The 27,741-nt window shown below is 43.6% G+C and overlaps 1 protein-coding gene and 1 long non-coding RNA gene across 2 annotated transcripts in view; one reads left to right on the top strand and one right to left on the bottom strand.

Moving 5' to 3' along the window:
* Positions 1-1,153: 1,153 nt before the first annotated feature.
* LOC122465791 lies at positions 1,154-20,483 on the bottom strand. The gene is made up of 3 exons (XR_006290841.1): positions 20,383-20,483; positions 18,915-19,024; positions 1,154-1,789 (listed from the first exon to the last, which is right to left on the bottom strand). It is a non-coding gene; the product is annotated as an uncharacterized LOC122465791 (long non-coding RNA).
* Positions 19,288-27,741, top strand: part of ERCC6L2 (ERCC excision repair 6 like 2) — a 157,931-nt gene continuing 149,477 nt past the window's right edge. The window contains exon 1 of the mRNA XM_043546390.1: positions 19,288-19,386. The gene's annotated coding sequence lies outside the window, so the exon portion shown is untranslated. The remainder of the gene's footprint in view (positions 19,387-27,741) is intronic.

Below are 27,741 nucleotides of genomic sequence, written 5' to 3'. Positions count from 1 at the left end.
GCTACCCCAGACTTCTACAGGTGTGTTGCTAACCAGTTTGGTGTCAGGAAGTCAACTGTGCGTAAAGTGGTGGCAGAGGTTTCTGAGGCAATCAAGTGTGTGATTTAGCCAAAGGTGGTGGGCATAAACAATATCCCTAAATTAATTGCTGGTTTTGAGAAAATGGGGTTTCCAAACTATATTGTGCCATTGAGGGATTTGTGCCCATAGTTTGCCCTCCTCAAGGAGCTCATGGGTACATTAACTGCAAAGAGTACTTCTGTATGCAGGCAATTGTGGACCACAGAGATCAATTTATGGATGCCAACATGTGCTGTAATGGAAAAGTTCATGTTGCCAAGGTTTTTTGCCTTTACCTTCAGGGATAAGCCATGACACAATTACTGGCAAATAACACAATCATAAATGGAGTAATTGTCCCCACTGTTGTTCTAGGGGATCCTGCATTAACCATCCCCTTTGCCTTATCTTGTGAAATATTTCCTGATCTCAGAGGCCCTGGCAAAAGAGTGTTTTTAATTATACTCAGTAGGTGTGGAACGGTAGTTGAATGTGCATTTAGCAGACTGATATCCCGCTGGGCTGCTTACAGAACTGTTTGGATTCCAGCATCACCAATGATGTCCACATTCTTATGGCCTGCTGAGCTCTTCACAATCTTTGTGAATCCAAAGGTGACCCATTTGCCCCTATGACAGTGATGGATTGCTGAGCCAGTACGCTCAGCCAGCAAGTGCACTTCTCACAGCTGGAGAAGGGTGCACACGTACCACAGAAATCAGGGATGTTTTGGGCACCCACATTATGGACTTGTCTGGACCAATGGAAGAGGAAGAATAGTACAATTGTGGATGCACTTGTATAGCACTTCTTACAGTAAATGAAGTACTCTTGCTGTATGCTGTGTGCGTGATTAACAATTCATGACAACTGTTGCAATGACTATTCTACAGTGGGGTGGGAGCACAACAGTGGTTTGTGTGACATGAATTGTGCATTTTCAGTATGGATTGATCTGAATAGATACAACTTCCCACTTGTGCCTTGGGTCTATCTTTATTCTTCAAAATACACATTATATGATGTATTTGCAGTGATGGTTAGAAATGTGTTTAATAAAATAAAAGCCTTGATTTGTAAACATGGCTGTATCACAAACAAACAAAATTAAAGTATTGCCAGGCAGGCCAGCTGCCATTCAACACCAAAATACCAGTCATAAACTAACACTAGTAATTTCAATAAAGTGCATAAGAGAAACATTATATGCAAAACAGTGAAACCAGTGTAAACAAATTCCCTACTTTGAGTGTTCCCTGGCCTCCCATTCTCCTTTCCCTTTTAGCAAGTTTAGTGCACAGTTGGTGGGGTAGATTTGTCTTGTCCAGCTAGCGTTCAGTCCCAGTCACATGGGCCACCATGGTATTGTCCAATGTGTTCCTGGTCTGTAGGACATGGTTCTGTGGAGAGGACTCAGGACATGGTGTGTGTGTAGCAGGAGCTCTGAAGTGTAGCAGCCATTAGTGTCTGCAACTGCGCTGTAAGTCTTTCTTTGTGTGCTGCAATTCTCTCCTTGAGTTTTGCTGCCTGTCTGTCTCTGTCCACTTGCTGTGAATTCTTTTTCCTTTTGGTATTGTCCCTATTTGCTGGCCCTGTCCAGGATATCCACCATAAGTTCATTGCAGAAATGCTTCCTCTTTTCACCAGTCTGTGACAGTTCAAAATCCCAGACTCCTGCTGGAGAGTGGCTGGGCTGCTGAAGCAGATGGGTCTGCAGAGTTGGAAGGGACTGAAAATAGACAAACAACAGTACATTGTCTCTGTACTTCAAAAAAAAGAAAAAGTATCTGGAATCTCAAGGCCAAAAACCACCTCATTCAGCTTCAGCATAGTCTTGGAGGAATGCTTTGGTTCCCAGAAGCTCTGTGTACACAAATGAGTTAAGCAGAGTGCACAGTGAGTGGTAAATTGAAGTTTTCAATTTTTAAACATACAGCATTTGTAGACTACTGTGTCTGGGGGCAGGGAAGAGGTGTGTGATTTCCTACCTAAGGATGGTCAGTCCTTTCAGGCATTCCATATTTATGGAGCACATAACAATCCTTGAGGTTTCTGAATGGCAAAGGGACATTCTATTCCAAGCTACTGGTGGCAAGCCAGCCATGTATGCCACAAAGATTTTCAAGCATATGGTGACTGAGCAACACATCTACAAGTGCTGTCTCTCCGATAGTGGTGGGCTCAGAAAATACTTATCGCTTATCTGGAGTTCCAAGTATGGGAAAAGTCTGCAGCTATCAGCACCTGAGATTGGACCAAAATTCATGGTGGAATCAACAGGATTCTGCATTAGTGTCCACATGAATTACTGTCTCCCTACAATTTAGATAGGGTAGAGCCTGCTCTGACTGTATCTATGGACTACATGCAAACACAAACAATAATATAGACTCTCAAAGAACTGCACAGCCAGACCCCCTTCCCCGGGCACATTTCTGGGCTGTCTACAAACCTCCCCAGCCATATTTTGGACATGGATTGTATCACCCATGAACTACATTCCTCTGCCCATCTGGTACAGTTTACGGTTTACAGGTGGCTCGTAATGCTGTGGCATGACAGATTTTTCCGGTGCAGCATACTAAAAAAGGGAAGGCAATATATGGTTCTTACTAGTGACACCCCAGAACATCTTTGTGAGAATGTGTAAGTATCTAGTAAAAAAAATGTTAAGTGCTTGTTTAACTGTTGTTTGTGCCTCCTGGTCTCCATTTTGAATTCCATACGGGGGTGGTGTGACACCAAGGCACTAGTGTGCATTCCACCATTAGTGGATGCATGCTGCTATCTGTGGCTTGTAATCAAAATTGCACTGGGCCATACATCAAAAATCCCTCCCCTTTTGTATATTAACAGCAATAAACGTGGACCCAAACACTTAACAGGATCCCACGGAAACTTCTGCTTCTTCTGTTTCTGTTGCCAGTTCTGCAGGCTCGGGGTGGGGGGGTCAAATAGCTCCTTTGAGCATGGACCAGGATGTGCTGCAGTTGCTTTGGCAGCAAAGCCTTCCTGGGGACCAGTGTCCACACCATAGTCATTTTGCTAGCCTGATCTGGAACCTGCTGGCTCCCTTCCAGTCCTACACTGACATAGGTGTCAGAAGATGGCTCTTCTGTCTGACTAGGCTATCGTTAACCACTGGGGCCTCAGTGCTCTGCGCAGCACCCAGCACCTGGTCAAAGTCTTCATAAAAGAGGCAGGTTGACGGGGAGTTCCCAGAGAATCATAGAATCATAGAATATCAGGGTTGGAAGGGACCTCAGGAGGTCATCTAGTCCAACCCCCTGCTCAAAGCAGGACCGATTCCCAACTAAATCATCCCAGCCAGGGCTTTGTCAAGCCTGACCTTAAAAACTTCTAAGGAAGGAGATTCCACCACCTCCCTAGGTAACGCATTCCAGTGTTTCACCACCCTCCTAGTGAAAAAGTTTTTCCTAATATCCAACCTAAACCTCCCCCACTGCAACTTGAGACCATTACTCCTCGTTCTGTCATCAGCTACCACTGAGAACAGTCTAGAGCCATCATCTCTGGAACCCCCTTTCAGGTAGTTGAAAGCAGCTATCAAATCCCCCCTCATTCTTCTCTTCTGCAGACTAAACAATCCCAGTTCCCTCAGCCTCTCCTCATAAGACATGTGCTCCAGTCCCCTAATCATTTTTGTTGCCCTCCGCTGGACTCTTTCCAATTTTTCTACATCCTTCTTGTAGTGTGGGGCCCAAAACTGGACACAGTACTCCAGATGAGGCCTCACCAATGTCGAATAGAGGGGAACGATCACGTCCCTCCATCTGCTGGCAATGCCCCTACTTATACATCCCAAAATGCCATTGGCCTTCTTGGCAACAAGGGCACACTGTTGACTCATATCCAGCTTCTCGTCCACTGTAACCCGTAGGTCCTTTTCTGCAGAACTGCTGCCCAGCCATTCGGTCCCTAGTCTGTGGCGGTGCATTGGATTCTTCCGTCCTAAGTGCAGGACTCTGCACTTGTCCTTGTTGAACCTCATCAGAGGTGTGGTTCTCATCCCTAGCTTTCAAATAGTCACTCCAGAGCTGCTTAATCCACTTCCTGCACTTGTCACCAGTCCATTGAATCCCTAAGACTACCAGCTCATCTGCTATTTCTTGGTGTATGTGGTCCTTTTTGGTACTCTCACGTTGAACATATTGCTTGCCTTACACCCGAGTCTGACTGTGGTGCTGTGACCAGGTAGAAACACCCTTGGCAAAGGGCTTCTTGTCAATGGCCATAGCTAATGCAGGAGACAGTTCTCTACATATAGAGAAAGTTTCTTCCTAAACCCCATTAGTTAGAGGCTGGATTATACCTGAAGCACAAGAGTTTAGATCCCTTCCTGCAACCAGCTAACTCATTTCACTTGTGAGCTAAACGACATTGAACCTCTGAAGAGGAAAGGCAAAAGCAATGAACTAGCCACTTCTGCCTATGCCACCCTATCATTCCCTCTGTATATATTATTAAAACCTAATGGTATGTTTGAATTTTGGAAAATTCTGGAATGCCCATGTATTTAAACATTTTATGTTTAAAAATACTCCATGAATCTCTTTGAGTAAACTGTTCAATTTTTTTAAAATATGGGTTTTGATCATTCTGAACTTTTAACCCTTCCAAAGGCTGTTAGCAGTCCAGAAAGACACTCCAGCTGTAACTGGGGTAGTACTTTTACACAAACAGACAACACAGGCCGATAATCTAAATTGGAGACTTTTACGATATCTTCGTATGTGGGCACAGGCCTTAAGAACAAGGAGACCACACATGCACAAACAGAGGCTCCCATAATTGCCCAGCATTTTCACCACCTGTTCTAAAGCCATGTTATCAGATGTGAAAGAACCAGTAATGAACAGTTTATAAGCTATAAATGGAAGTAGCTATGTCAGGGAGCTGATAAACAGTTCGGTGCAAATTATTTGTGCAGCAGACTCTGTAATTTACACTACACTCAATGCTTTAAAGTACTGGTTTCAAGTTACAGGATGTCAAAATTACTGTTTGGGGGTGTGTGTGTGTGTGTGTGTGTGTGTGTGTGTGTGTAGAATGCATTTAGGTAATATTTCTGGTTTAACTGATTCTGTCAGAGATAATGATATCTGTTCCTTGCACTTTCTGCTTCACCTGTACCACAATCAGCTGGCTGAATAATGTGAAAGCTTCCCTTTAGTTTAGAAAAGTTCAGTGGAGCCCACCCTGTTGAACAATTTTCACAGACTTCAAAAGTCTTCATTTAATCTTGAAATACTGACACCTCAGCCTTCATTGCAGTTGTAAGTCAATGAACTCTTAATAAAATTAGCCCCATTTGTTTAGATTTCCACAAGCTAAAGGACCAGGACACATTCAAATTAAGGCCCTGCTTCTCCAAACAGTTCTGCACATGAGTGGTCCCATTGACGTAGAAAATTGTTAATGTAGAACAGTGAGTCTGGAGAAATATGCACGAGGGAAACATTTTTTGTATAGCTGTAAGGCCAGCCTTATGTGGAGAGAAAAAAAAATCTATCTGAACTACCATTTAAAGGAAAACAGGTGACGCTACTGGAAATTATTAACAAATAGGCAAAATGTAGGTTAAATGCATATGAGAGGATTTTCCTAGGTAAGAAGTGCTTGGGATTGACTTTCCCCCACTGTATTGTTAGAATCTTTCTAACATGGATTTCAGTGTGGGAAATGACCTGACCAATTTTTGGATTATCAATACATTAATCCTAGATTTGCATGTTAAGAGTGTTTCTTCTTCACATACACTTGCCTGAACCAATGTCTGCATTTAGGGTCTGGAAGGAATTTCTGTGGTGACTTGACAATGGTTAGGCTACTGGTGTGCCAACACCACTGCCTATTGTGCTGATCAGTATTGACTCGTTGCCTTGTATGCTCCCATTGGTCTGTATTGTATCATGTGTTGTCTCGTGTTAAAGTTAGATGGTAAGCTGTTTGTGGCAGGGATCATCTCCATAAAATGGAGACCTGGATTTTATTCCCTGGCTCCACCACTGACCAGCAGGTTGACCAAGGGCAAATCACGTCACCACTCTGTGCCTCAGTTTCCCCATCTGTAAAAGGGGGATAAGAACACTGGTCTCCTTTTTTAAAGTGCTTTGAGAGTCATGGATGAAAAAAGCTAGGTATTTTTGTTCTGTGTTTGTACAGCACGTAGCATAATCGGGCCACGGTTCATGAGTAGGAGCCCCATGTGCTATGGTAATACAAATATTATTTTGGGCGAGGTGAGCGAGTGGAGCATTAAGAAATGGATCAGCCATTCAGCTCAAGTGGGTATGCCCACACAATTATTTTAAGGGAACATCGGTTATTCTCAATAAAACAAACATGGCACAGGAAAAATACTGGATTAGGAAGTTCCACAGATACTGTGAACATCAATGCCTTAACCCACAGTACCAGTGCCACTGTGAAGTCTTTTCTTGTTTCAAGATGTGCTTCCTCTTAGCTTATAGTCAGTGAGATGCATAAAGTTATCCTGTCCACATGATTAAATAAGCAAAAAATATAAACCTATTCATTTGTTTGTAATTTGTCTGTTGGTGATACGCTGTGACCAAGATTTTCAAGTAACTAGTGATTTTTCTGTGCACCCATTCTTTTGAGTACACAACTTTAATTGAGACACCTTAAAGTAGGCTAGATTCTCAAAGTGCTGAGCACCTGCTTTCTGAGAATCAGGGCCCTTTAAGGTGTGTCAAGCTGGATACCCCAAAATTGAGGTGTCCCCCCCAGTCATTAGCTACTTTTGGGAATCGTGACCTGTGTACATGTCTAGATCTTAATTTTTAGTATTACATTTGTTTTCTAAATGCATTTCATGGACTATGAAGTGGGTTGTACTATTCTCTTCAGAAAGCATCATAGGATGAATGTTTGCAAGATTATGTGTAGTTACAGCAGAGCAAAGGAATTTTTGATTCTCTCACACGCACCCACGTGCACGCGCAAAATGAACTTGACGGCTCATGACTAGGCACTGTGTTAACTTCCTGTTCAACATCCAGCCAGCAGGGGACTCCATAAGCTACAGGAAAGGGATGGGACCAGTATGCAAAGAATGTGACAGCAGGATCTGCAGGCTGGTAGTTGGCAGTGGAGGGAAGGCCAAATAACAGGTAGTGTGGGAGGTAGGATTGTTTTGTTTGCTGCCTCTTTTTTTTTCTTTTTTTCATTTTGCTTCTGTAAAGGGAAATGGGAGAGGGGGAAAATGAAAAAAAACCAAAAGGATTGCTCAGGTTTGGGTTTTGTTTAAAAAAATGAAAGAAAATTTAACATACTTTTGGTAGAAATTTTCAGTTTTGAAAAAGTGTCATTCCTTGACAAAAAGAGCTTTCATTTGAAAAATGTTGGCCAGCTCTAATTACTATCATGCCAGTTGTTACCTAGCTCTTGGTTCATGCTGCAGCACCCACAATGGCAAAACAGCAACGTCTAGCAACCAAAACTCTATCTTCTTCAAGGACTGTGCCTGTGCGTAGCCTGCTTTAGGTAAATCTGCTCCCCTGCACTTGTAGTAGGAGAATTTCAGTGGTTGGGTCACACATGCGCTCCATCAACCCCCCACTCAGTTCCTTCTCTACAGTCCTGGGCTTGAGACAGAGCAATCAGGCTAAAGATTAAACTCAGAGGCGCTGCCAAGCTTTAACTTTAGAATACTAGATTTAAAACCCAGTTAGTTAGTTATTAGTTAACTACACTACCTCTTCCCCATTTATTTTCTGTTTCTAACCCTCCCCCCCAAAACAAAAAAAACCCCACCTCAAACCCTTTTTTCTCCTCTTAGGAATTTAAGTTTCAGTTATTAGTATACCCCTTAATGTAGTATAATTACCCTCCCTCGCGGAAGAAACCCTGTTCTAAGGGGCATGCCCAGCTCCTCAGGTTTTAAATGTTTTCTCACTGGCTGGTTGTCAATCCCGATTTCTGACATACATTTGCAGTGTGTCTTCTGCCTTGGCGAGACATACACCCCACAAAAGTGCTCCCACTGCTATAATCTGAAGCTCGTGCCAGGATAGCGAGGGATTTACAGCTATAACTCCTCATTATGGAGAAGTTTCTGCGCCTGGCATCCAATCCAGGATCACTGACTCCTCCTAGGCACCAGTCTCCAATGGCGGCATCTGACAGAGGTTCCCCACTATCCTGTCAGAGGAAGGAGCACTTCTCCAAAAAGGAAACAAAACAAAACAAAAAAAAAAACGGGCTCCAACCTCCCCTTCTTGGGAACCTGCCAAAAAGAAGCATTCCCCAACCTGTCAGACCCCTTTGGTACCAACTGCACCAAGACCGTCCACCTCTGAGGTAGTGGGACATTGGGTACCCTAGGTACCGTGTGAGCCAAAGACCGTAAGTGGGTGGAGTCAGACAAAGGCACCAAAGGGAAACCTACAATCCCTGTCTTGGTACTACTGGAGCTACTCAAACATGCAGCACCGAGCAGCTCAGCAGCGCTACAATCTATGGCACCATCTCCTGCCTCCACAGAGCATGACCCTTGGCACCAACAATTGCGGTTAAGGCATCGGTACCACCACCAACACCTTTTTCAACACGGATGCTCTCCGTACTGCATCAGTTTCTCTGGCATAAAGACCTTTTAGTCTTATTGGCACTGGCATCTCCACTCCTCGGTACCGACATCACTCCAGCACAACTCACAATGCCAACCAGATCAGCTCCTCCTTTATCCAGTGTCGAGGATGATGATGACGAAGTGGAAATCCACTCCTCCTATCACTTCTTGCCTATACAGGCAGCCACCAGACTGAGTCCACTAGAACCACATTGGTACTACCCCAGACCCGAAACTCAAGCATGGTACAGACCCATGGATGCTGCCCCCAATGCCATTCCCACCACAGTGGCCCTACTGGGACCCACGGGCAGCACACTGTCAAACTACCCTAAGTCTCCCAGTCCACACAAGGAGAGGTAGAGGCACACTCTATCACCCTCAGTACCTGGACCTTCTTAATCCCCAGAAGAGGCAATCGAGGAACTGGAGGAGATCAGAAAGTCTCCCCAGCTGCCAATTTTTGATCTCTCTAGATGAAGCTGTCATGTACGCACCACCCACGATGGGGGATGACTTTAAACAGGTCCAGGAGCTTTTAAAGAGGATTGCAGACTCATTGACGATACCACTGGAAGAAGTTGTGGAGTCCCAACATAAGTTGTTGGACATCCTCCAGACTTCAGCCTCTTCCAAGATTGCCCTCCCAGTAAATGAGGCTCTCATGGACCCAGCCAACGCCATCTGGCAGACCCCAGCAACAATTCCACCCTCTTGCAAAAGAGCAGGTAAAAAAATACTATGTCCCTTCCAAGGGAATGGCATTTTTATTTTCACAGCCTATGCCAAACTCTTTGGTGGTAGATACTGTGAATAAGTGGGGCAGACAACACCACTCCAGATCTACCTCATATAACAGGGACTGAAAGAGACTGGATCTTTTTGAGCTCACTCCTCAGTGACCTTACAGTTCAGGATCACAAACTATGAAGCATTAATGGCCAAACACAATCAATTCAACTATTCAAAAATGTCTGATTTATTGAACATATACCAGAGGACAAAAAAGGAACATTTTTAAGCCATTACATCTGAGAGTCAGCTCCTAGCCCACACAGTATTACAAGCCTCATCGGACTCCACAGACATGGTGGCACATTCCATTGCCCTGGCCGTAGTTATGCCACAAGCTTCCTGGCTCCATCTCTCAAAGAGGTACAATCTCCTGCGAGGATCTCCCGTTCAAAGGCCCCAAGCTTTTCGCAACCAAAATGGATGAGTCCCTTCACACACTGAAGGACTCCATGGTGACTTTGAGATCCTTGAGCATATACACGCTGTGATAGACCCAGGCCAGTTGGGTACAACAAAGTAGTCCTATTGGGATCCAGGAAGTGGGCGGGCAAAGCTCGCCCACCGCTAAAGGATCCCGCCCCAGCCTAAGGGGGAGATCCACAGGACCTGGAGGCCAAAAAATTACGGGGGACAACTAATGAAAAACAGGTACAGGAGTGCGGTCAAAGGGTCAAAAGAAGGGAACCGGACGGGGACACCGAGCAGAGAACCCCGGACAGCGCCCACCGCTCCTCAAAGGCGTCAAGGGAGTCAGTGGACGCCGCCCAGAGGAACTCTGCCCGGATATGTGAACGGACAGAGGATCGGAAAACGGCCCCACAGTTACAGGAGGCTCCATCGGCCAACCTCCTCACCCTGGTTTTATAGATGGCCACTTTAGCCAGGGCCTACAACAAAGTAGTCCTATTGGGATCCAGGAAGTGGGCGGGCAAAGCTCGCCCACCGCTAAAGGATCCCCCCCCAGCCTAAGGGGGAGATCCACAGGACCTGGAGGCCAAAAAATTACGGGGGACAACTAATGAAAAACAGGGACGGGAGTGCGGTCAAAGGGTCAAAAGAAGGGAACCGGACGGGGACACCGAGCAGAGAACCCCAGACAGCGCCCACCGCTCCTCAAAGGCGTCAAGGGAGTCAGTGGACGCCGCCCAGAGGAACTCTGCCCGGATATGTGAACGGACAGAGGATCGGAAAACGGCCCCACAGTTACAGGAGGCTCCATCGGCCAACCTCCTCACCCTGGTTTTATAGATGGCCACTTTAGCCAGGGCCTACAACAAAGTAGTAGAAGGCAGATATACTGGCCACTGGATTATCAGTTTTCTGTTCCCTGACTGACCAGAGCAGGGGCTGCTCCAGGCTAACGAGAACACCTGATTCCAATTAACTTGCAAAGAGTCAGGTTAGGTCATTAAAGTAATGTGAACACCTGACTCTAATTAAGGCCCTTCTGATACTATAAAAGGGCTCACTCCAGTCAGGCTGAGGAGAGCCCGGGAGCCAGAGGAGAGGAAGTGCGGCTGAAGGGCTGGTTAATGAAGACACCCTCAAGCCATCGGTAAGGGAGCCCTAAGGTAAGGGTGAAGAAGAGAGAAGTAGGAGAGCTGTGGGGAAGTAGCTCAGGGAAATGTAGCAACTCTGGTAGTGAAAGGTCGGCTGCCAACAGCTGCTACCATTAGGGTCCCTGGGCCGGAACCTGGGGTAGAGGGCGGGCCCGGGTTCCCCCCAACCTGCCACTACAGAAACACCACCTGGGAGGGGAAGACAGGCCCCTGTCAGGACAGGAGGCTAAACTGTTTTGAAATAAGCCCGTAGGGACAACAGAGACTGTGGGAGTTCTCTCACCAACCTCCTTGCTGGCTTATGATGAAAACGGCTCAGTAGACTGCAACCCTGGCCCTAGAGAGAGAAGGGCTACGTGGAGGGTTGCAGTGAGCCACTGAGGCTAGCATAAACCACCTAGAAGCGCGGGACCCAGGGGGACAAGGTCAGAGCTCTGCCACAATGCCTGCACAAAAGAAGAAACGGGAAGTATTACTCAGCACAAAGAACAAGATCCGCACGCTACACCCAGCCTCAGAGGCAATATGACCTGCAAAGGTGGAGTCAGAGACCCACAAGACAGAGACCACTCCCTTCTCAGCCCTCGATGTCCCAACAACCTCCCTCTAAACAACAATTTTGAGGGTTTGGTTGAGGACAAGAGAGACTTCCCACACTTTCTGTTGCTGGACCCATCTGACACCATCCATCCATTTGGAGACCATCTGACTACATTCCATCCAGCATGGTAAAACATCACATCAGACAGATAGGTACTAGAAATCATCATGACTGGCTATACCAACCAATTTACCTCCGTCCCTGCTATCCACCCTCCTTCTCTGTCCCTCTTCAAGGACCCCACTCATGAACACCTATTGCACCAGGAGGTAAACTATATTATATGCCTCAGTGCAGTGGAACCAGTACCAACACAACACAGAGGGAAGGTTTTCTACTCTCTTTATTTTTTAACGCAGAAAAAAACTGGAGCATGGATGCCCATTCTTAACCTAAGAAGACTCAATGAATTCACGAAGACCCAATGATTCAGGATGGTCATGCTGATGATAATGATGCAATGATAATTCCAGCACTAGAATGAGGGGCCTTTTTCTCGGCCCTCCATCTCCAGGATGCATATTTCCACATAATGATTAATCCCTCACACAGGCGGTTTCTCAGATTTTGTTCTGGGAACAGATCATTTCCAGCACAAAGTACTCCCTTTCAGCTTGTCTATAGCTCCACGGGTATTCTCAAAAGTCCTCTCCATGGTAGTGGCTCACCTCTGCAGACAAGGAGAGTATTATGACCCCTTATCTGGACAATTGCTTACTCAAAGCTTTGGCTCGAGAAGAGGCACTAGAAGCTACCCAAAAGACAGTAGCTCTCTTCACACAGCTGGGTCTACAAATAAATGAACAAAAATCAACATTCACACCTGTGCAGAGATTGGAGTTCGTCAGGGCCTACTTTGAGTCTCTGGAAGCTACAGCCTCTCTGCCTGCTCAGAGATTTACCTCTCTAATCAATCTAATAGCTATAATGCAAGCCAGGCCACTGACATTGGCCAGGACCTGCCTCCAACTGTTAAGCTATATGTCAGCAACGACATTTGCCTGGCTGGCTCAGGATAGTGTATATCCCACACAGGCAGAGTATAAGCATGCGCCTTATGATGCCAAGCAAAGTAAAAAATCATCTACACTGGTGGACTTCACCACACAACTTCCTACAGACTCCTCCATCGATGATACTCAAATGGATAAATTTACTCAGTTGGTTTTATGGCAGCCGCGAATATGGCTGAAGAGACCCACTCAAGAGAGACCATCTCTGCCGCATCTGTCACATTTAAAGGTGATGCTTCAACCCTTTGGGCTCTGCCTTCTGTGAGCTCTTTTCTCCTCTGCTAAGCTAGACAGCTTTCTCTTCGGACTCCGGAGACCTTTGTTAAACTCTTGTTTCCAAAGGCTGCAGTCCTGAGTGTGATCTTCCCAGTTATCCACATCCATGTCCATTTCTTTGAGGTCTTGCTTGCACACATCCTTGAAACGCAACTGTGGGTGTCCTTTGAGTCTTTTTTCAGATGCCAGTTCACTGTAAAGGATGTCCTTTGGGATGCACCCATCATTCATTCAGCACACATGCCCAAGCCAGCAGAGGCCTCTCTGTTTGAGGAGGGTTTTCATGCTCGCCCATTTGAGCACCTCACTGTTGGTGACTCTGTCCCTTCAGGAGATTCCAGAGATTCAACAAAGGCAACGCATATGAAAGCTGTTGAGCCTCTTTTCCTGAGTAGAAGGTCCACGTCTCATTCTCATACAAAAGTGTGCTGATAACACATGCGGGCTACACACAGATCTTTGTGTGTTCTGTCAATTTGTTGTTTTGCCATACCCTCTTGTTCAGTCTAGACATTGTAATGAGTGGACAAAATCTTTCAGAAAATCACCAGAATTAGATCATTCCGTGATGGAAAGAAATAAGGGCCCAGTGATCCATATCCAAACAAAGACTGTCTAATGGATCTCCGGCTGTATTGACCTATGTTATCGCCATCAACAGCTGCAATCCCCACTGGGGACATGCACACACTCCACCAGAGCACTCTCTGCCTTGATAGCCTTCCACAACAATGTGCCCATTATGGAAATCTGCAAAGCAACAACCTGGGTGTCAGCCCATGCATTCACCCAGCATTCTGCCATAGAGCAGCACTCATCATCAGATGCTCTGTTTGAACTTACGGTTTTATCATCTGCCATGACTGCAACTCTGAAGCCCCTCCCTTCTACTGGGGTGGGGGCACTGCTCTACAATCACCTAAAGTGGAGCACACACTGGGACACTCCTTGTTGAAGAAAAGGTTACGCACCCTGTGCAGTAACTGAAGTTCTTCGAGATGGTTGTCCCTGTGGGAGCTCCACTCCCCTCCCTCTTTCCCTTCCTCTCTCCCCTCTACTTTGGAGTTCTCGCACCAGAGACTCTGTGGTAGAGAAGAAACCAAGGCGGGATTGGTCACACAGTGCTATGTAAGCACCAGAAGTGGCATGAGACAGGGACAGAGCACATGCGACCCAACACGGACTGCTACTGAATTTCACTGATTACAAACACGGGGGCACAGATTCCCCTAAAGTGGAGCACCCACAGGGACAACCATCTCAAAGAACCTCCGTAACTCACCCTGTACAGTAACTGCAGTAACCTTCTCTTCAGCCAAGCACTTTGCACCAGAAATGAATTACTTCAGCACAGCCCCTATGACCGAGTTCTTGTTGACTAAAAGAAGCAGTTAAACCCCAAATAAAAACTGTTCTAGGATAGTTTTCCCTTTTTTATTGAGCAACGTTAGTGTGTCCTGAGTCCATCCTTTCCTTTCCTTTGCGGCTTTCTAAAGCCAGTAAAACTCAAATACTACACACTGGCTGTATGGTAGCTGCCTTTCTGCAGAGTAACTATGCTAAGCCATCTCCATGTAATGCCAACAGACTCCCTAAGCACTCCTACTGAAATTTTTAATGCCATAACCTCTTCAATTTTTTTGGGAAGAAAATCAAGTCATTTGTTCTCCAAAAGACACAGAAAATCTACAATATGGCTAACTTAGGCATCCATTTTTTATTGAATTTCCAATAGCAGATGTAAGGCTATCCATACATTACATAACACATTTTTTGATTTTTTTTTTCTTCAAGATTCACCCACCCCTTGTAACACTGAAGGAAACACTCAAAATCAGTGACCCACCCATGCAACTGCTAATGCAATATGTAATTTATGGATAACCCCTGATGATGATGATGATAAATGTAATTTGTGGAGCTGAGAAGGAACTCAGATTGAAAGGGGATAGAAATGACATAGTAGCCTAAACCCTGGGTTTGAAATACCTACATTCTCATGGATTTGACCTGTAACTCCAGAGAAGACAGAGGAATAGGATCTATGCAGGGATTGATACATGCCACTGACCTCAAGGCCCTATGTCCCCTTCTGCACAGAATTATTGTTTTCAAGATTGAATGGACCAATGTGGAGCTGGGTTATTCAGGAGTCTACCATGTCAGTCCTGTATAACTGTAATCAGACATGCAGATGACTTTTATGAAGAATTTTTGAAGAAAGAAATCTGACTTGCAAATAAAACTGATGAAGCTTCCAAAGAAAAGCTTGATAGGCTCAGTGCAAGCAGGTGCTATGGGATCTTCCTATGTGCAGCTTCTGGTATATACGTAGGGCCCTACAAAATTCACGGCCATGAAAAATGTGTCACGGGCCATGAAATCTGGTGGCCCCCCGTCCCCCCTCCCAGTGAAATCTGGTCTTTTGTGGGCTTTTACCCGATACTATACAGATTTCACGGGGAGACCAGAGTTTCTCAAATTGGGGGTCCTGACCCAAAAGGGAGTTGCTGGGGGGTCGCAAGGTTATTTTAGGGCAGTCATGCTATTGCCACCCTTACTTCTGCGCTGCCTTCAGAGCTGGGTGGGGAGGGATAGCTCCGTGGTTTGAGTATTGGCCTGCTAAACCCAGGGTTTGAGTTCAATCCTTGAGGGGCCCATTTAGGGATCTGGGGACAAAAATTGGGGGATTGGTCCTGCTTTGAGCAGGGGGTTGGACTAGATGACCTCCTGAGGTCCCTTCCAACCCTGAGATTCTATGATTAAGAGCGGCGGCTGCTGACTGAGGGCCCAGCTCTGCAGGCAGCAGCACAGAAGTAAGGATGGCAATACCACACCATGCCATCCTTGCTTCTGCTGCTGGCGGTGGCTCTGCCTTCAGAGCTGGGTTCCTGGCCAGCAGCCGCTGCTCCCCAGCTGCTCAGCTCTGAAGGCAACACCCTCACCAGCAGCAGCGTAGAAGAAAGGCAGCAGTACCCCAACCCCACACACAAGAACCTTGCGACTGCCACCCCCCACAATTCCTTTTTGGGTCAGGACCCCTACAATTACAATATCATGAAATTTCAGATTTAAATAGCTGAAATTATGAAATTTATGATTTTTAAAATCTTATGACCGTGAAATTGACCAAACTGGACTGTGAATTTGGTAGGGCCCTATATGTACTTCAACCCTTGTATTCAGTCTAGAGAGCAGATGTTTCCGCTATATTTCATTGTGGAGTTACCAAATGCGTCCCAGCAAAGGTATTCTTTTTGCCATATACAATAGGGTTTGCTGTGTAAACCAGACAGCCAACAAAAAATTATTATACATTCTTTTCTTATAGATCTGATTAAAGTATGCCAGACCACTTCCCTCTCTTCTTTCCAAAACATCTGAAAGCCCACCTATTTCACAAAGCATTTCCAGTACAAACATAATCTAGGATATGCTTGCTGTTCATAACACTTTTCCTGTTTGTGCTTTTAGATTTAAAAGATCTTGTTCTTTGTGTTATATACTCTGCTTTTTGGACATCTATGGTGTTGTCTGAATAAATAATGGGAAAGGTTCTAAAGAATCCTCTGGCACTGTGAGTAAAGCTGAGATATGAGATGTTTGCTGAAAGACAGGCTGTGCAAAGGATTTGTTTTTGCCACTATTTGTGTGTCTGCATGCATGATATCTGTGTGTGGCCTCACTGTGTGAATATAAGTGCCATTTACCCTGAATGCTTTCCAAACCACCCTCAGTCTGTGTTTAAAAAAAAAAAAAAACTCGCTGTATTGTAACTAAGGAGATATAGGACAGGCAAAATAGTTGTCTTTTTTCTTCTTCTGTATACTTACTTCCATTCCTGAGACTTTGTAAACATCCTTTCCAGTATCAGTGTATATTTCTCACAGCAGTGCCCCAAAGGCTCCTAATGCCATGGTGTATGCAAAGGGAGGACATTCTTTCTTATCGGTTTTCACCCCCATCTCATGATGTCCCTTCAAAGACCTTTTTCCTTTTCTCCCATTTTATCCGCAGATGGGCTTGGTTGTGTAACAGACACTTGCTGTAGCTGTATTTACTACTTGGCTGCTATTCTTTCTTGCATCTTCCCCTCCGCTGTATATTATTGTGTCTGCCAGCTGTGGTGCTTTTTACCTGTGACTTTTCAGTGCTTTTGTAAAGGCTCCCTCAAGCTCTGTGTGTGTGTGTGAACCTTTCACAGAATTGAATGGGAGCTCAGCATAAATGGGCATTGCAGCTTTGGGCCCAGGCAACATTGTTGCTACATCCTATCAAGCTGTTCTTTCTTAAAGACTTTAAATAAAACCATCACATGGGGGCAGTGTGGTTTACTGGATGGAGCAACAGGTTGGGATTTAAGAGACGTGGATTATATTCCTGGTTCTCCCACTGACATGCTGGGTGACCTTGGGCAAGTCATTTCAACTCCCTGTGCCTCAGTTTCCACAGCTGCCAAATGGACATAATGATAATGACTTCCTTTGTAAAGCACTATGATGTATGGATGATAAGAGCTAGCTAATAGCATCTCACAGAACCTGCCTCTTGCTATCAGACTACTGAATTGAGTGGTTTAATTTCTCTTTCTTTATCATGAACATTGGCTGCTAGCAATCTAGCCCTCGGATTTAATTAGTGCAAGCAGTTTTGTACTGCAGTGTAAACCTGGGGGTCTCTAGTAGTTGTTCAGCTATTCTTAAAACTCCAGTGTTTTAATGTTTTTTTTAATTTTATTTTATTCAAATCAAAATGTTCTCTGCATATAAGACGGAAAAATGAGAAGCCCTCAAAACACTATTTTGAAAGCTGAAAACTCATTAACAATTTTTCACCTGAAATTTCTGATATTTGAAAATTTTCAGTAAAGTATGCAAAGCTCAAAGCTATTTTTGTGCTAAAATTATAATACTTGGCATTTAGACAGTACTTTTCATCCACAGAGCTCAGTAGTTCACAAATGGGTAAGCATTTTTATCCCCATTTCACAGTTAGAGAAACAGAAGCACAGAGGGTAAGTGACTTTCTCAGATGTAACAATAAGTGACTGGCAGAACCAGGATTACAATGTTAATCTCATGATTCTGTTTGGTGCCCTATTCCCTGGCCTATGCTACTCCCAGTTTTGTTAATCAGTTCTTGGGAATGCAGGAGTAATGTTGCCCACCCAAAAGCCACATCAAAGAGTGTGGGAATGAGTTATTTTGCCACCTCTGAAACTGAGTGAATGTAATAATAATTGCCATTTTAACACCATTTTACAAACAGTACTTTGATGGTATGCATCATTACTTTTTGGGGTGGGGCAAGTAAATGAACACTAAGGTTGCCTAGGAAGTCAGTAATACAACCTGTAGCTTCTGGTGATACCTCGTTCTCCAGACCACTATGACTGTTGGTCAAATTGCTTTAACTCTTTGGGTGAAATCCTGTCCCAACTGAAGTCAATGAGAGTCTGCCGTTGACTTCAACAGGGCCAGGATTTTACCTGCTGTTTTAATTTCTGCATCTCTAAAATGGGAGTAATAATATGTACGTTGGTAAGTAAGTCCTTACTTAGGTTTTCAGACTTTGTGTTAAGGAGCGTTGCCTCCATTTTTACAGATGAAGGAAAGATGCAAGGTGAGAGAGCCATGAAAAGGAGAGGCCTGTGAGTAAGGTAGCAAACTGGGACTGAGGAATACTTGCTTTGCCTTAGAATTTCTGTATGACATTGAAGCACAAATTAAATGGCTTATTCATTTCTCTAGCTGGAATATAGAATAATAAAACTTCCCCGCTTCAAAGCAGTGTTTTGAAAATAAATGCATCTATATCTATGCTAACAGATGGTGCATTCTAATAGTGAACAATCCCATTCTTGAATGTGAGCTGCCAAAATATGTCTGTCACATATGTTAATTTCATCTAACCCTTTTTGAAAGAAAACATTTTCTTGACCGAGTTTGTCAGGACTTTTAATTTTGAAGCTCACTGTCGAAGAGTAAACTCACCATTGGAGCATCCTCTTTCCTGTCTAGTGCCAGTAGTCACTCTAGTCCTGCAGTGGTCTGCTTATTCCTGTGACTCATCCTTTTGGCCAGATCATGTTTTAGTTTCACCCCTTTTGGGGTAACAGAAATTCCAAACAAAAGTTCAGCAAATGATTTCAACACCATGGCAGGTCTCCGGCTCTGGGCCCAGTGGTCTTAACTCCCTTTTCTCAGGGTTTTAAATTGTCCTTATCCCCTGTTACAGGGTGGACTAGGCCCCGAGGCCCCCTGCTGGAGGCCTTATGGCCCTGCCATACCCTGCCCAAGAAAAGGGCAGTAGAGAGGTCCCTCCAAGCTGCCTAGAGCAGCTGTGTGGGAAGCAGCCAATCAGGGCCCAGCAGGTCAGTATAAGAAGAGCTGCAGGGCCAAAGCTAGAGCTGGAGGAGAGTGATACAGGTTAGCTGCTTGGACTCTACAAGGACAAGGCCCTGAGGTAAGGGTGAAGAATGTGTGGGAGCCATGGGGAAGTGGCCCAAGGAATTATAGCAGCAGAATTATAGTCCTGTTTCTTTAAAGGGACATTATGGATGGCTGCTATCTATAGGATCCCTGGGCCTTCCTCCCATCCCCAGCCATTGGAAAAGTGGCCTTTAGGGCACCCCAGAATGGGAACTGAACTATAGTGGCCTAGCTGAAGAGCTAGGGCTAGAAAGGCCCTGAGAGAGTAAAGATACTGCCTCCAGGGAGGAGCCCTGGGGCACTGCTCTATTCCTGAGCAGGGACAAACTGATGAGAGAAGCATCACAGAGAGCACTAAGAGAGGCCCTGTTGCCCCTGAAAGGAGTTTGTGTTGCTTTTATCTCTGAGATTGTGTATGACTTGGCTGGAGGGCTGAGTCACCAAAGACCCACCACAGAGAGAGTGTGCAGGCACATGGACTTGGCCAGGGGGTGCTTGTGAGAGGTGAGTGTGACCCTGTTACATTCCCTCATGTCAGAAGACTCTCTGACATCCTCTCAGTGGCTGGTAGGAGGATCTACACTCTCTTTCTCCACTTCTAATCCAGGGACCCTAAGACAAGGAGCCAGGACCTTGCCACGGCCTCCCTGGTCTCTTTCTTACCTTGAATCTACAGGCCTTTCCCCCAGCCCCTTCCTAAGTGCTTTGTAATGAGCAATACCTTCCAGGGCTTCTCCCTAGGCATCAAGTCCCTGTGCTTGTCAGTCCTCCACAGGAGCTTACTCCAATCCTGTGTCTTCCAAGAGTCTTCCGTCCCCCATGGGCTTCAGCCTTGCCCTGCAGGAGCCTTCCTGTTACTCACAGGTCTTGCCACTCTCTACTAGCAAAAGAGTGACTGCAGAGTTCTTCCCTTTCACCCTGCGGCCCCTCAAACTTCAGTTTAGATTTCCCTTAGGCTTTAACATAACTGGTTCTTGGGCTTCACTGCCTTCAGTTTGCCCCTGGTTGAGGTCTCTGGTCCAAGGCTTACCTGCCCCTAGCCTCTCAAGCTTCCTCCTGGCTAAGGACCTTCTGATTCTAGCTTCAGGCTTCTCTATGTATTTAACCTAAGAGGAAATTCCCAGCTCTTTCCTGTGCTTCTTCCTTTAGGAAGACTTAACTTGTCCCTACCTGGGTTTGATAACCAATTATGCTAACACCACTCCAGGTGCAAGCCAGTGGCCTAATTGGGCTCAGTTATGTTCATGGCATACAGACAATTAGACATAAAAACCTCTTACTGAATGATTGTAATGTAACACTACGTTATTTCTAACAATCCAGAACTCTAACACACAATAACCAAATTCAGGGGGAGAGAAGGCAGGCTGCTCCCTAAGCAGGAGAGGCACAACTCAACCCACCTTACTCCAGTTTGGCTCTTTTTCAGACTGACTGTTGAAGACCCCAAATCACACACTTCCCCACAGAACCCCCTAGCTAGCAAACAAGTGACATCTTGTAATTTTAACACAGGTTTCAATACAATACAAAACAGGCTCAGGTTCCTGTGAACCCAAGGTTAACCAGCATGGAATTATACACCTCATCATACTCACCACATTGCTGCAGCAATTGAATAACTGAGAAGTCAACTTAGAATTCTAGCGCATTCTTCTCCCCAAAATAAGACCTCTTCCTCATGAGAAAGTTAGTGAAATAGGCTTGGTTATTAAGGAACAAATTAATAATGAGTTAACACCTTGATCCAAATTCTACTCTTACACTGTGCAGCATCTGATTCTGCATTCAAATTCTATAAGAAGGATCCTATTGAGTGTGTGTGTGTGGTTTTTTTATTATTATTCCGTGTGATGCCCTTTAAGGTTGAAATGTTATCCCAAGGCTATACCATAATTCAGGCTAATGCAATCAGTTCACTTAAAGTAAACAATCTACTGTAGATAAAACCTTTGTGTATTTAGAGTCCCATCTAGTAACAAATAAAACTAATTTTTACTCCAGTTAGTCTTGCAGTGCCACTACGGCTACTGATGTGAGTCAGGCTGTATTCTCTTTCTGGGTAGTGCATCACTAACAAACTTGTTAACGAAGTTCCAGTTGCAGAATCTTTATTAGTGGTGATGTTAAATCCATAAAGAACCCATCTTGACTATCTGATCCCAGGCTGACTTACAGACCTGGCAGTTACCAGCTTCCCTTTCCTTGTCAGCTGGGTAGATTTGATATGAAGTCATTGATGGGCAATGAACACAGAACCCTCAAATGCCAATTTTAGTGTTATTTTTCCAGAGTATAATTGCACTGAATGCTTTTCTTAATCCCTTTATTACATTTAAGGTGATTGTCCTGTTAAGTTATTTCATTGGGATTATAAATAAGCTTCATGCTCTAGAGGAATGAAACCTGATTCTCCTTCACCATGTAGTTTCAGATGTCATACTGCTCCTGAAAAGGATAACTTTGTTTTAATTACAGAAGTGAGAGGGTGGTATTGTATGAAAATGTGAAAGTTGCCATGAATCACCACTGTATGTGTGATGTAGCACCAAAAAGATCTAAAGTTAGAGAGCATTGCTAATTTTGAGCGCAAAAAAAAAGCTATGCAGGATATAATTTCTTGTTTTTTATCAAATGATTTGCCTACAACCATATGAATTGTACTTATCACTAACTGATCAGGATTCAGCTAAATCTATAAAGAGATGGAGGATTACAAAAAAAAATTCAGATGGTGGAGAAAGTGAGGGTTGGTCGTTCAGTAGGAGGCACTGTTAAGCAGGTGTTGCATTGCATCCCAGACATAGTTGCACGTCTTTTGTTGGATAAGTGGGTGAAATGATCTCTTTTCTCTCCAGTTGGTTTGAAAAGTGCTTTGAGCTTTTTTGAATAACAGGGCTATACGAATGCAAGACATTATCATCTAAGCAAGTACTGGCAACTGAAGCATAAAAATCAATATACCTACTTTAAAAACTTTTTCAGTTTGCTCTTTTATCACATTTCCCATCCCTTCCTTGCCAGCTCCCCCAAGTTGACAGTGCCAGGTCCTGAGACATCTCAGAGCCTATCAGTCACTTGCATAGCATATTTATTGATAGCTTTGAATTCCTGAGCCAGGAATGAACATTAGAGCTCTGATCTTCCTGTGACCCTGTTCTACCCAACTGAATTGGAACTTGTGTTCCCAAGTTCTCTCTTGCTTTTTTTCCTGTTTGAAAAATGTAGGCAAATCATTGGCGTATTGAGGATCGTTTATAGTGTTGTCAACAATCTAGTTGTGTTAAACACAAATTAGGAACCCACCCTTGGTTTGCTTTGCTGTCAGTTTGAATATAAGTTTATGGGAACTAAATTCTTGTGCTGAAACTCTTGATTGCTTATTCACTGACCAACAATAGTAACGCAGCAAAGGCAAAGAAAGAGAAATCAGTGCGCTAAATGGTGCATGTGCAAACTTTGATGGAATCTACACTAAAATTATGCTGATTTTACCATAAAACATGGAGAAAATTGGCAACCCTTGTTGGTTTCCAGGGCCATTGCTAGCAGAGGCTGGGTACATTGAAAACATGATGCAGAAAGGAGGGTGCCAAGTACAGCACACATTATCACACTTTGTAGGATTCATACAATAACATGGCTTTACTTTAAAAAGTAGTACTTAAGTTACTTTTATATTACTTGAATAGAAGCCTCGGTTAATGTTCTTGAGTAAGAACGGAATCTGAGAACAATAATTCTTCAGAGTGATGTTGTTTAATTATATTATCAGGATCATATCGAATGGTTTGTATAAAAAAATAGTAAGGGAACAAAAGTGCAAATTCTGTAATGCAGTGGGTCTTTAAGAAGTCCCATTTTCATTTGTCATTGATTTAGGAGTTTTACTTTTGAAAACTGGATGTTGGCTCCTAAGTCACTTAAGCTGAAATCCTCAAAGGTAGCTCCATTGAATTCAATGGGAGTTAGGCACCTAAAAACCTTTGAGATCTGGGTCTTAGGTGCTTCGGAAAATTTTACCGAAAGTTTTTAAAAATGTGTGCTTATTTTAAGCCTTCTAAATCTCTATTGTGACCTAAATAAGGCAAAATCTTGGGCATAGCTATAGACCTAACTATTCAAATCCAAATCTCTCTTGAAATTAGTAGAGTTGGAATAAAGGTTTGGGTTTTGATGCATCTACAGTTATCAAAATAAAGTATAAATAAATGACTCCCCCAGATTTGGGTCTTGTGAGGAGTCATAATTTAACTCCTATGAGTTCAAACCCTCTAACTTGTACTTTTTGGAAGGGGAAGGATTTAAAGAATGATACTTTTAGTAAGCAGGTATTTTCTCACTTTATATGCTAGAAGTATACAGAACACACGTGTCCCTGATAAGAGGATGAAACGGGTGAGCTCTTACCCAGAGTTGCCTTTGGCATCAAATTGCTTTGCAGTTTTATTAAATGAGACTTCTTGCTTAATCATAAAGGCCCTGGTGCCATTTAAGTCCATGGCAAAACTTCCATTGCTAATGATGCAAGGAGAGTGGGGCCCCTATTTCATATAAAGAAAAAATCAATTTTATCTGAGAGCTTGTCCATTAGATACCAGTAAGTACCTAATTGTAACAGTACAAACTGAGCATTCTCATCAGCACTGAGACTGATCGTATTACTGTAAAATCATGCGCTTTGAAAGTGGTATGTGTATACATATGTCAAATTTGCTTTCTCCATACAGTAATTTCCACATGAAATTCTCCATTCCATTGGTTCACTGCAAATGAATAGCTCTTTTCTCTTTTCTTTTCCCTGATCATAAAATGAATTATTTGCCTATAAACACAGGGCCATTTTTCTCTCAACATGTGCAAATTACAATTGTACTGCATTTATTATTGATTGCTACAATCTTAGTTAAAATATAAACTTTATATATAAAAGCAAAACCATAAAGATATGCAAGTAACTAAAGCAACCACATGGTTTAATTAGTTTAACTCTTCCTGCCTCTGTTTAACACTCATCGTGTTACATGTGTGTCTTTAGATGGAGAGCTACTTTGGGGCAAGTAGTGTTTTATGTATCTCTGAAATGCCATATAAAAATTATTGAATTAGTTTGATTGCTTTCATTTAAACATTAACTAGGGGGAGGTGGTGGATTGTGACTAGAGAACTCATTTTTCACATCTGCCCTTTCCATTGTGCTTCTGCAATACTGAGGGGGAAGGCAGACCCAGTGAGCACCAGGGCGGGGTTACCTGTCTGCACACGCGCCAAATTCCCTGAGAGAACCTCTCAAATCTTGAAGCTTTGTGCAATTTTCTGCTCCTCATAATGGCTGCAAAATCCTCTCCCTTCCCAGTGTGGGGGGAGGGGCGGGGGAGGGGTTTTAGTTTGTTTTTCCTTCTCTCATGGGCTTTCCCTGGGAAAGGGGGAGAATATAGTGTCTCTGCTTGGAAAAAGCATGCTACAGAAAAAGGCATATGAGGACAGAGGAGCCAGAAAAAATTGCAACAAAAGCTGCAAAGTCCATTTTAATAATACCAAGAAGAATTTTATTTTACTCCACAGCTTCAAGGTATTGGAATTTTTAACCTGGGTGGGACACATCTGTCCATTTAAAAAAAAATGGATGGTGAGTTTTACAGTCAAGAAAGAGATGCTATAATTTCAAGTAAAATCAAACCCCATTTAATGTAGAGACCAAAAGGAGTGACTATGTGAAGGCTGCATGGTGGACCGTAGGAGTGTTTGCAGCCCAATTCCTCATGAACAGTTGTCCAGGTTAGAAAAACCACCACTGCTACTGGCACTCCTGGTGGCAATGTGAGCAGAGGCCAAGAATAGCATGGATGAGACTGACCTCTCCTCTTGCCAGTAGGTTTGGATACTGCAGGCCAGAGTTGAGGCACCGTGGTGGGGGTGCAGAGGAAGCTTGCTCTTGTTCCGCCCCTGCTTGTACCTGCTCTGCATATGGACACTGTCAGTCTCCAGTGCTCTCAAGATGGTCTCTTTCACTCATGAATATTAAATTCATTTTTAAAGAACCACACAAGCCAGCCAGTCAGTTAAAACAGCAGAGTTCTCCTGAAATGCATTTGCAACAGTATTAACTACCCAAAAGATTTCAATCAGCTTTACCTTACATTGAAGTTTGCCTAATCGAATAGGAACCAATCCTTCTTTCAAATTTAATTTCTGAGGGGGTCAACAAGAGGCTGTAAACTCTGCTTTAAACTAAATAGGAAATTGCCTTATTCCATTCAGATGGATGTCAGATGTTCAGATTATACTGAAAGTCAAGGGAACCCCTACTATGGGAAACGCAACTCTTTGCTGCAGCAAGGTACTTTGGAAAATTTGCAATTAGTGCTATACAGGTTCATTGGTGTTTTTTTTTCCAGCCAAGAAATCAAAGCAAAGCTCCATCTTTTACTCCTTTTAAAGCCTGTTCCTCAGGACTTATTTCATTATCCACAAAATGGTCACAGAAGACTTAAAACACTGGGCAGTAATTCCCAGAAGCTTTCCTCACTTTAGCCAGCCAAGAGGAAAGAATACGCCCTTGCACTTAGTTCTCCAAGGCCTCCCACCAAGAAGGAACTCATCCCAACCCTCCACTTCCTCAGACTGAAGCGGGAGGACTTTAAAAAGCCTCCAGTAGGCAGTCACATGATGCTTAGTTAGCAGACCCCTCCATTCTGTGCCTCTGTCTGGAGATTACAACTCCCAGTGGTCACTGGACCCCGTAACTGACATGCTGGCTGCACCTGTGCTTACAGCCCAGCTTTCTGTTGCACAATCAATGAAAACCGGAATAAGAGTTTGGCTTGCAGCCATAATGTCTTGAGCAATGAACCAATCAGATTGCACAAATTAAGCAGGGGTGGACTACATCAGTATGTAGAATGGAGATCAAAGTTACTGCAGGAAGTACCGCTGGTGATTCAGTCAATGCCACTATTCTCTCTAGCTCAGTACTGAAACATTCTACTAGAAGGGGCTACTGTAGGTGCCCCCTTTGATAGGTTGATTGCTGTATTTTGGCCTGGAAGGGTTACACTTCACTGATGGATGAAGTGATTTCTGTATAGTGAAGTTCAATGCCTCCTACCCCTCTGAATCCTTTAAAATGGAAGACTGAGTGGCCTCTGATTAAAAGTCAACATTTTAGCAACAAGTGTAAAAGTGTAGGAAAAGAGATGTTGTATGTCTGAGAACAGTTGGTAAATGCTGACTTAATGGTAACCATTATACTAAAGTATCACATGACAATGTGTTGATTCTTAATTTTACTTTGAACTAACAGTTTCTATATGGAAGCCATTTTCTTAGGAGAAACTCGAAAATGTGATTACATAAGAAATGCCTACACTTTTCAGTATTAAAGGGCATATCTTTCTTTTACAGACTACACATTTAGACTTATACAAAGTATAGCTAAAACCCTGAAGAAGCACAACCTGAAAAGTGTTTAGAAAGTGTGCACTGATGCAGCAGAATACCCTGTGCAGGGCTGGATTAAGACCTTTAGAGGTCCTAAGCACTGAAAAGATTATGGTGTGCCCCATATGTAATTGAAAATAAAAACAATACTATACCATAAAATTTTATTTTTCAAAATGACAACTTACATGTATGCTGAAATTAAAATGGCTTCTTTCTAGATTTTCTGATTGCAAAATTCTGGGTAAGTTCATCGAAGCTGACTCGACGAAGCATATCTGCTTCCATACACAATAGGGAAAGTGAATCAAGTCTGTCCTGACACATTGTTGTTCTTGGAGGGTTTTTTATTCTTTTCAGCTGAGAAAAAGAGCATTTTGCAGAGCAGATAGATAGTAATCATCAATGTTAGAAAAATACATAGTGCGATCTCTACATTTGGAAATACACATTGTATTCAGTCTTTCAATATTGTGTCATGAAAATCAATGTGACTGAATTTCATTTTTCCTGTTTCATTAAACTTTGCGTGCATATAATAGTGGAACTGCCATACTTCTCCACAGAGATTCATGTTCAAGTCAACAGGGGATGAGTCAACTAGCTTTTGGGAACCTTGTGAATATTGTTCGTCAGATAAGTCCATATCATTTAGGAAAAAAAAATCTACTTGATACTACTTTGTACACTTCACCTCTCCTCTTCATATGAGCTTAAAGTGGTCTGCTAATGATTGACAGAGGTCTGCACATATTTTCAAATCCAATTCTTTTTCTTGGAGAGCTTGATTTGTGTTGTAAAATTGCATTCCACACGGGCAACATGAATACAAACTCTAGTTCTTGCATCTTGTTTGCAATGTTTTCTGCCTCTCATAGTTTTCTCCCCTTTTGTGATTTGGTCTTCAGCTATACTTTCTAATGCATCCACAATCTTTGAGTAGGACTCC

This window comes from Chelonia mydas, chromosome 5, assembly GCF_015237465.2.
Source record: "Chelonia mydas isolate rCheMyd1 chromosome 5, rCheMyd1.pri.v2, whole genome shotgun sequence".
Lineage (NCBI taxonomy): Eukaryota > Metazoa > Chordata > Testudines > Cheloniidae > Chelonia > Chelonia mydas.
This window is presented reverse-complemented; position numbering and strand designations above follow the sequence as displayed.